Source organism: Dipodomys spectabilis, unplaced genomic scaffold, assembly GCF_019054845.1.
Source record: "Dipodomys spectabilis isolate Male_0828 unplaced genomic scaffold, ASM1905484v1 ptg000001l, whole genome shotgun sequence".
In the NCBI taxonomy this organism is placed as follows: Eukaryota; Metazoa; Chordata; class Mammalia; order Rodentia; family Heteromyidae; genus Dipodomys; species Dipodomys spectabilis.
This window is the reverse complement of record NW_024870678.1, coordinates 32754988-32763791: the sequence shown is the minus strand read 5'-3', so window position 1 is coordinate 32763791 and position 8804 is coordinate 32754988. Positions and strand designations below refer to the sequence as shown.

Sequence of the window (8804 nt, the reverse complement as noted above, 5' to 3'; positions counted from 1 at the left end):
GTTAGGCAAGCACTCTCCACTAAGCCACATTCCCAGCCCCTTTTTGAAGTAATTCAAGAAAGTAGAAATGAAAATATTCCCCTCAAAGGATTGGGAAAAGTAGGGTGTAGCTCAGTGGCACTGCAAGGCCCGGATGCCGGGGAGTCTGCATTTAGCTCCCAGCCTCTGCCTCCCTCACCTGGCTTGTGACAACCCAGAAGGAGCTGGAAATATTCACAGATAACAGAATTATTTTCCCCCTTCCGTCACTAGAATTGTCTTTTTTGTTCCAGAGATGAGCTTTGTAAGTAGAACTAAGTTCTGTGGAATCAAGCAGATCCCCACATTTTCCAAGGAAACTACGGTTCTATTTTAGGGAAGACGTTATGGAAACAATGCAGGGAGTAGCTATTTTTAGTTCAGAAGATTATCTTTTAAAAAAGAGACTATCCTGTGACTAAAGCTGTTAACCGGAAATTTTAGCTATTGAGACGTTGTCATGATTTTGTTTGTTTTACTTCTTAAAAAATAGTTTTCCAAGCCTACTCTATTATCATGATATCTCTCTCTTTTTTTTTTTTTTTTGGACAAAGGTTCACTATGTAGCTCAGGGAAGCCTCAACCTCAAGATTCTTCTGTCTTCACCTCCTTCATGCTGGTAGTATAGGCACATACTACCGCACCTGCCCACGATAACTTAAAAGTATGACATTTCAAAATATCCAAATGATCACATCATTGCCACTTGTAATCAGATTACTTGGTTTTGCCTGAAAGTTGGGGTTTTCAGTACATAAGGAGAAAAAAAATCTGTTCCAACTCAGAATAAACCAAACGTTGACTACAGGCATACATAGTAAACATTTACAACCAACACCTCATAGGGGTAGATTAAAGGATTATGAGTGAAGGATCACTATTCTAATTTATGATCCAGGCTAAGGACATTGAAAAAAGAAGGGAAGAATAAGAAAACTTTAACATGTATAACAAATATATAACAAATTGGGCATGGAAATGCACTCCTGTAATCCCGGCCTTTGTGAGCCTGAAGCAGAAGGATCCTGTATTCCAGGCTGCATAGGGAGACCCCACCTCAAAACAAACAAATAAGCAAACAAGCTAACAAAGGAAGCATAACAGGCGTGTGTGTGTGTGTGTGTGTGTGTGTGTGTGTGTGTGTCTTTGTTTAATTTGTAACAAAGTCTTACAGACAGGTGCAAACAGTAAATCTTTTGCAAACCAGAGCTTGCTGTTGAGTATGAGATTTTGGTACATGTAGAAAAAAAAAAGCATAACAACAAAATGAAACCTGTTCATTTTTGGCTCCTGACTCACAGAAGCCAATGGAAAAAGTCAACTTTATGAACTTTATGTGATTTAGCTGACATCAAAGACTAATTATACTAATTGTACATTTTTTGAGGGGGGAGGGTTGGTCATGGGCCTTGAACTCTGGGCTTGGGCGCTGTCCCTGCGCTCTTCAGCTCAAGGCGAGCGCTCTAACGCTTGAGCCACAGCACCACTTCCAGTTTTCTGGTGGTTTATTTTTAAGCTCAGTTACAATGTCATTATATGCTTAAAATGTACAATTAGTAGCCAGGTGCTGGTGGCTCACACCCGCAATCCTAGCTACTCAGGAGGCTGAGATCTGAGGATCTCAGTTTAAAGCCAGGCCAGGCAGGAAAGTCCATGAGACTCCTATTTCCGATAAACTACTCAGAATGCAGTGCTATGGCTAAGAAAGTGGCGCTATGGCTCAAAGTGATAGAGTGCTAGCTTTGAGCAAAAAGAGCTCAGGGACAGTGCCCAGTACTGAAATGCCTCACAACTGACATCAGCAGCAGCAGCAGTAACAACACTGTAATTATGGAAGAAAGTTCCTGTATTGAGCATGGTGCTGTGTACCTGTAATCCCAACTATTCAGGAGGCTGCGACAGAAAGATTGTGAGTTTGAGGCTAGCCTGGGTAATTCAGCCCAAAACAGTCTGTCATAAAAACAAACAAAAAGAAAATGTGTCCAGGCATCAATGGCCCTCAGGCCTGTAATCCTAGCTACTCAGGAGGCTGAGATCTGAGGATCACAGTTAGAAGCCGGTCTAGGGCAGAAAAGTCCCTGAAACTCTTCCTTCCAATTAAGCGGAGAATAGAGCTGTGGCTTAACTAGTAGAGTACCAGCCTTCATAAAAATAAATACATAAATAAAAGCCAAACTAAGTGTAGAGGTCCTTGGTTTAAATCCCAATACACACACACACACACACACACACACAGCCTATATTTCTAGAGATGCTTCTTGAAGTACAAGAAGGGGGGTGGGGGGGAAGGTGGGGAGACTTCTATGACACCAAGGCCGGAAATTGCTGCAAAGAAAGAGGAGAACTGGAATAGACGAGGGAAAGAGGCAGATCTTGTTCTCTGTGAACTCTCTGTTATCTCAGAATACATTTAAAAAGATCAAAGATCTGGTTGACAGTGAAGTTAGTGTCCATCTAAATCCCAGGTGACTGCGAGCCTGGGGGTGGCCCTCTGTGGCAGGGGGCGCTGACCCCTGGCAGACCTGTTTCTCCATGCTCAGTGACTAGAAAGCTCCGAGGCTCCTCTTCTTATTTTGCCTTTTTGGCTTTGCCTCCCTGTCTGCAGGCAGGAGAGACTGAAGGAAAGGCACGGAAGCGCTCGCCCACGCGGGTGTTTGTGGCTTCTTAGCTGTTCTGGCTACCTTAGGGCAGGGTGTGAGGAGCAGGGATTCTGGGGACCGTTCAATATGGTTGTTTTTGCCCAGGATCAAAACTCTCATACCCCTCCCACCTCTGAACCTAAGCCTTCCAGAGCCGATCTGTATTTAATTTTCCCTGGGTGGTCCCCCGTTGACATCTGCCCTTGCTGTCTTACAGTAGGAACTCGGAACCCAATCTTGCGTTCCATCTGCTCAGCAGCCAGCCTGCCTCCCGCCCCCTGGCCAGCCACTGCTGGATGGATTCTATGTTTTGAAACGTCGGCTTAAGTTACAGCGTTACAAGAACAAGAGCTCCTCGGCTATTATGTGAGCATTCTGAGGGGGAAAAAAAGCACAGGTCCTAGCCACATTCGTGCACAATTGGTCTGCAGACCTGAGCATACCTAATACTGCTCCTTGCCCCTAATTGTGTGTGTGTGTGTGTGTGTGTGTGTGTGTGTGTGTGTACAGGTACTAGGGCTTGAACTCAAGGCCTCATACTCTTGTTTGACTTTTATTTTCTTCTCAAGACTGGTGCTCTTCCCCTTGAGCCCACAGCTGTACTTTTAGCTTTTAGATGGTTAATTGGAGATAAGAGTCACATTGACTTTCCTGCCCAGGTTGGCTTCGAACTTCAATCCTCAGATCTCAGCCTCCTGAGTAGCTAGGATTAGGCTTAGTGGGCTTGCTCCCACTTCTCTCCTGCAGAGACCATCCTGCTGCTGTAAGAGAGAATAAAAGGTGCTGACCATGTGGACAAGAAGCTGGGTCTCCGATGGGCGATCTGGCTGCTCTTGGAGGCAAATGGTTCCCTGCATAGCCTGTAAAGAATTCTTTTGCAGAAATCTTAAATGCCAGCATGCCCCCCACCCCCCGCCTCTACAAATGGGTATTTCTCTGGCACCATGCAGAGGTGTGCACAAGGCCCATCAGTCCACTGCGCGTGCCTGCAGCCAGGGGAGGGCACAGGAAACGTCCCACTGCCCTGTAGTACCTGCCACCTCCATCCGTGCCTTGGAGACAGCAGTGTGGGAAAACTGCACAATCTTCTTTTCATTTCCTGGGAGTCTAAAGCCTGTGTCCATTGGAAAACAAACATCCTAGCGGCTGGATCCAAATAGTCTTGCAGAATCACTCTGAGGCGGGCATCTTCAATTCATTACGCCTATGGTTGTAAGGGTCCATTTTAACTGTGTATACCAAGGTGGATAGAAACTTTATGACTCATTTTTTTTGTTCCAGAGGAAGAAAGGGAGAGGAAATTAAAGCTGTACCTGGGTCCCTTGGCCTCCATGCGCACAGTGAGCAGATCTGTGCCAGAGGTCCGCACAGCGCCCCCTAGGGACAGCCTGCTCTGCCTGCACGGCCGGCTCCTTTTGTGGTTCGTCCTTGTTGTTCAGACTAGTGATTGCTTTATTTATTTGTTTATTTTTAAATTCTTTGGTGCTGGTACTGGGGCTTAAACTCAGGGCCCGGGCACTGCCCCTCATGTTTTGCTCAAGGCTGGTTGGTACTCTGCCACTGAGCCACAGCTCTACTTCCTGGTTTTTTGTTTTGGGGTTTTTTGGTGGTCAATCGGAGATAAAATTCTCAGACTTTCCTGCCCTAGGCAGTCTTTGAACCCTCTACTTTTTAGGTCTGGAAAAGGATCGCCTTCCACACTGGATTCTAAGAGCTGGTGTCCTGGGAGAAGAGACAGCAGCCCCAGGGACAGGTGGCTTCATTTTATGGAGCTCGAATAGAGTTTTGTGAAAGTGAGGCCGCTCCTGCCGTGGCCCCATAGATGAAGACATGCAGAAAAGTGGACCCGACAGACAGCGTTACAGATTTCACTCAAAACGGGTAGGAGAAAAACCCATTTTAAATTGAAAATATCCAGACAGGCTCTAATGCTTATTCATATTCATTGGAGAAATTTCTCTGTTCTCTATTTTGAGTCACTTAATAGATCTGGTTCCTCTCTGTGCCCCTCAGCCATGACCTCTGATATTTACTGAATTGGAACTCAAATGATAATTTCAGATTAATTGGAAAATTGGTACTTTTACAGACATGGCTTTGCCTTTTAGGAACGGTGTGTCAAATGTTCCTTTATGAACCTAGGATTAAGATGCTAAAAACAAACTTTCAAGTCAGTTAGTGACATTCACTGGAATCTATCTACTTGTGATCATTTGTGAAGCATAGATCTTCTGGGAGATAGCTTTCAACTCTTTGGAGCATGTGTGTCTGAGTCCCGGCTGCTCTGCACCTGTCCATTCGATTCCAGCACAGCAGAAAGTACACTAAGCAGACATGTCTGCTGCCATGTGATCACTACCGATTGTCTGGCTTAATCCATTCTAGAAAGTAAAAGCCTTGGGCTGGGAAGCTGGCACAGTGGTAGCATGCTTGCAAAAGTACCACATAAACAGAAAAGGCCGGAAGTGGTGCTCTGGCTTAAGTGATAGAGTGCTCATCTTGAGCAAAAGAAGCTCAGGGAGGCTGGGTGCCAATGGCTCAGGCCTGTAATCCTAGCTACTCAGGAGGCTGAAATCTGAGCCAGCCTGGGCAGGAAAGTCCATGAGACTCTTATCTTCAATAAACTACCAGAAAACCAGAAGTAGTGCTGTGGCTCAAGTGGTAGAGTGCTAGCCTTGACCTGAAGAGCTGAGGGAAAGCGCCCAGGCTCAGAGTTCAAGCCCCATGACTGACTAACAGAAAAGAAGGAAGGAAGGAAGGGAGGGAGGAAGGAAGGAAGGGAGGAAGAAAGGAAGGAAGGAAGGAAGGAAGAAAGAAAGAAAGAAAGAAAGAAAGAAAGAAAGAAAGAAAGAAAGAAGGAAAGAAAGAAGGAAAGAAAGAAGGAAGGAAAGAAGGAAGGAAAGGAAGTAAAAGCCATTTCCACCTCCTTCTGCAGAACTACAGCAAACAGGGACTGGGAAGGTGGCTCAGTGGTAGAGCACTTGCCTTGAGCTGAGGAGCTAAAGAGCCCAGGCCCAGAGTTCACACCCCACGACCAACAAAAAAAAAAAAAAAGAAAGAAAGAAAGAAAAGAAAAGAAAAAAAGAAGTACAGTGAACAGAGTGATTACAGCAGCTTCTCCTTTTCTCATCCAAACAGCCATCTCAAGGTCACCTCAAGGTCACAGTGACTGAGCCCCAGCTGATGCCCAGGGGACCCCGCCTTCTCCACTGTTCCCTCCCTTCAGCCACCTGGATTAAGTCTAGGGTCTTTCCTGTCCCCTTCTCTGCCTTCTGGGAGTTCTCTAAGAAATATCTTGGCAGCGGCTGCCCAACTAGACAAGTATCAGAATCGCCGGAGGGACTTTTAAAAGAATTCAAGATTCTTCTTCCAAGGATGCTGAGTCAGTACCCTTGGAAGCTGTCTGAGTATCTGCATTGTGAAATACCCTAGGGCTCCTGAAAATGCTTTGAGGCTCACCAGGATTTAGGAATCACTGTCCTAAAGTTCCCAGTAGCCTCCATCTCTGCAGCCTCCCAACGCTGTCTACCCCTCCCCACTGCTGCAGGGCAGCCGCTGCCGTGCTCCCTTTGTCCGGGCACTTTGCTGAGCAGCGGGAATGCAAGGAAGTGAATAAATCATCCTCTTTCTGCCCAGATCCTTCCTTCGTGGCAGAGGTCATCCAGGAAACAGAATTCCAGTCTTGAGCTAGAGGCCCCAACTGTAAGAGTTAGGGAGTCCCTTAAGGTCTGCACAGAGGAACTGACTAAGTCGAGCTTAGAAAGGCTCCCGAGGCCTCCCGGAGGAGCGAGTGCTGAATCCGGGTGGAGGAGGGGTTTTATCAGGAAAAGGGAGATAGCAGAGAGGGTGAGAACATTCCAGAGACTTTTAAGCAGGGAAATAATAGGACTAGTTTGGTGTTGTAGGTTTGTCTTCAGACTTGCTTTTAAATCACTCTGTCGAGCCAGGGTTGGCCTTCTGCAGTGTTCTCAGCAGCCGGCCATTTGTGACGCCATCATCTGGCCATCACTGTCCCGTGTGGACCCTCACCCTGGGTACAGGTGGTAGTGAGTTATTGGCTCTTCTCCAAAGCCCAGTTCTCAGTTCTCCGAGACCATTCCCGCTCCTCCCTGGTAGTCCTCCCTGGGTCTCACCTGCCTGTCTTTTTTTGTTTTTTGTTTTGATCGGTCATAGGGCTTGAACTCTGGGCCTGGGCGCTGTCTCTGAGCACTTCAGCTCAAGGTGCTGTAGCGCTCTACTGCTTGAGCCACAGCACCACTTCTGGTTTTCTGGTGGTTAATTGGAGATGAATGTCTCACGGACTTTCCTGCCCAGGCTGGCTTTGAACCACAATCCTCACATCTCAGCCTCCCGAGTAGCTAGGATTACAGGTGTGAGCCACCAGTGCCCGGCTTCACCTGCCTGTCATTTTAACCCTGAAGTTCCAGATCTCAATTTTCTAAGACTTCTGGAAACCCTGATGAGCCAGTAGTATTTAAAGTCTGCCAACTTGACTGGTCTGAAAGGCCCAGGACTATTCTTTGAATTTATTTTATTCAAAAATCAAGTTCTTATAAACTTCATTGGCACCAGAGTGTGGCTTGAACTCAGGGCCTGGGCACTGTCTCTGAACTGTTTTACCCAAGGCTAGTGCTCTACCACTTTAAGTCACAGTGCCATTTCTGCTTTTTTAGTAGTTAATTGGAGATAAGAGTCTCACAGACTTTCCTGCTTAGGCTGTATCCTCAGATCTCAGCCTCCTGAGTAGGTAGGATTACAGGTGTGAGCCACTGACCCCAGGTTTCCCATCTGAAGACCAGAGCCAACAGTGGGAACTGCAAAATGCCTGCTGGGAGTTTTCTGTTCTTTCCTCCTACTCTAGACAAATCACTTCACCTTTCTGAGTTTGACTCAATCATCTGTGGACCAAGTTTGATAATAATTACTAAACAGGCTTGAAGATTTCAAGAGAAATATGCTTAGTAAAACCTCCCAGCCTAGAGTTCTCCTTCTTGACATGGGTGGATGCACAGGCATTTGCTCTGTGTTAATTTGCTATCTATTCATGTTTGTGCATTTTTCTGTGTATTGTTGATGATTAAGAAATGACCAATGATAGTCTAGCCCACCGTAGTGGAGTCTTCATAGTACCATCATACTCATTCTCTGCCTTGTCACTTTTCTACTGGAAAGCCAGATGACTGCAGTTGGGGGTCGTATGACCAATGCAGGAATGACAAGAAGTACAGAGAGAGATAAGGAGAATGTAACAGAGCTCAATGTGCAGAAGATTCTTAGAGAAACAGCACAGCACAGATCATGTGAGAGGGGACCTTTCCCCAAAATGGCTATGGAATAGCTCCGAGATTTCAGTTGACTACAAACTTGATTGGAATCAACAATCTAGCTGAACTTTTCAAAATCTATGACGCCTGCAAGGCACTGGTGGCTCATGCCTATAATTCCAGCTACTCAGAAGGCTGAGTCTAGGAGACTCTCCAGTTAATCACCAAAAACTTGGAAGTAGAGTTGTGGCTCAACTAATGGAGCACTAACCTTGAGCAAAAAACTTAGGGATGGGGCCCACACCCTGAATTCAAGCTCCAAGATGGGCACACAAGTGGATGCACCCCCAAATACCCCCCCAAAAACCCAATGACTGGGGCTGGGAAGATGGCTCAGTGGTAGAGCACTTGCTTTGCATGCCTGAGGCCCTGGGTTCGATTCCTCAGCACCACATAAGTAAAAAGAAAAAAAAAGCCGGAAGTGGCGCTGTTGCTCAAGTGGTAGAGCGCTAGCCTTGAGCTGAAGAGCTGAGGGACAGCGCCCAAGCCCAGAGTTCAGGCCCCACAACTGGACCAAAAAAAAACAAACAAACACCCAATGACTCTCTGCAAGACAAGCAACAGACACCTCAATGCAAAACTGACATTCTTACAGTCCAGAATGTGATGCATACACTAATGCCGGTCTGCCCGACCAGGTCTACATTCGGTATCTTTAGCTATGGTTGCCTGTGAGGATGGTTCTCCATCTAGCCATTGCCAGATTGTAAGATCTTCATGGAAAATCTGGAAAACTGAACTATAAAGAAACATTGAAGGCTGGCTGGAAGGACTTCATAATAATTAAAAGGCCTTTGGCAAGAATGACCAAATCTATTCTCTG

The 8804-nt window shown here is 46.2% G+C and overlaps 1 non-coding gene across 1 annotated transcript; it reads left to right on the top strand.

The window, feature by feature from the left end:
- Positions 1 to 1147: 1147 nt before the first annotated feature.
- Positions 1148 to 1272, top strand: LOC122103536. Its single transcript, XR_006146778.1, has one exon. It is a non-coding gene; the product is annotated as a small nucleolar RNA SNORA40 (small nucleolar RNA).
- The last annotated feature ends 7532 nt before the right edge of the window (positions 1273 to 8804 follow it).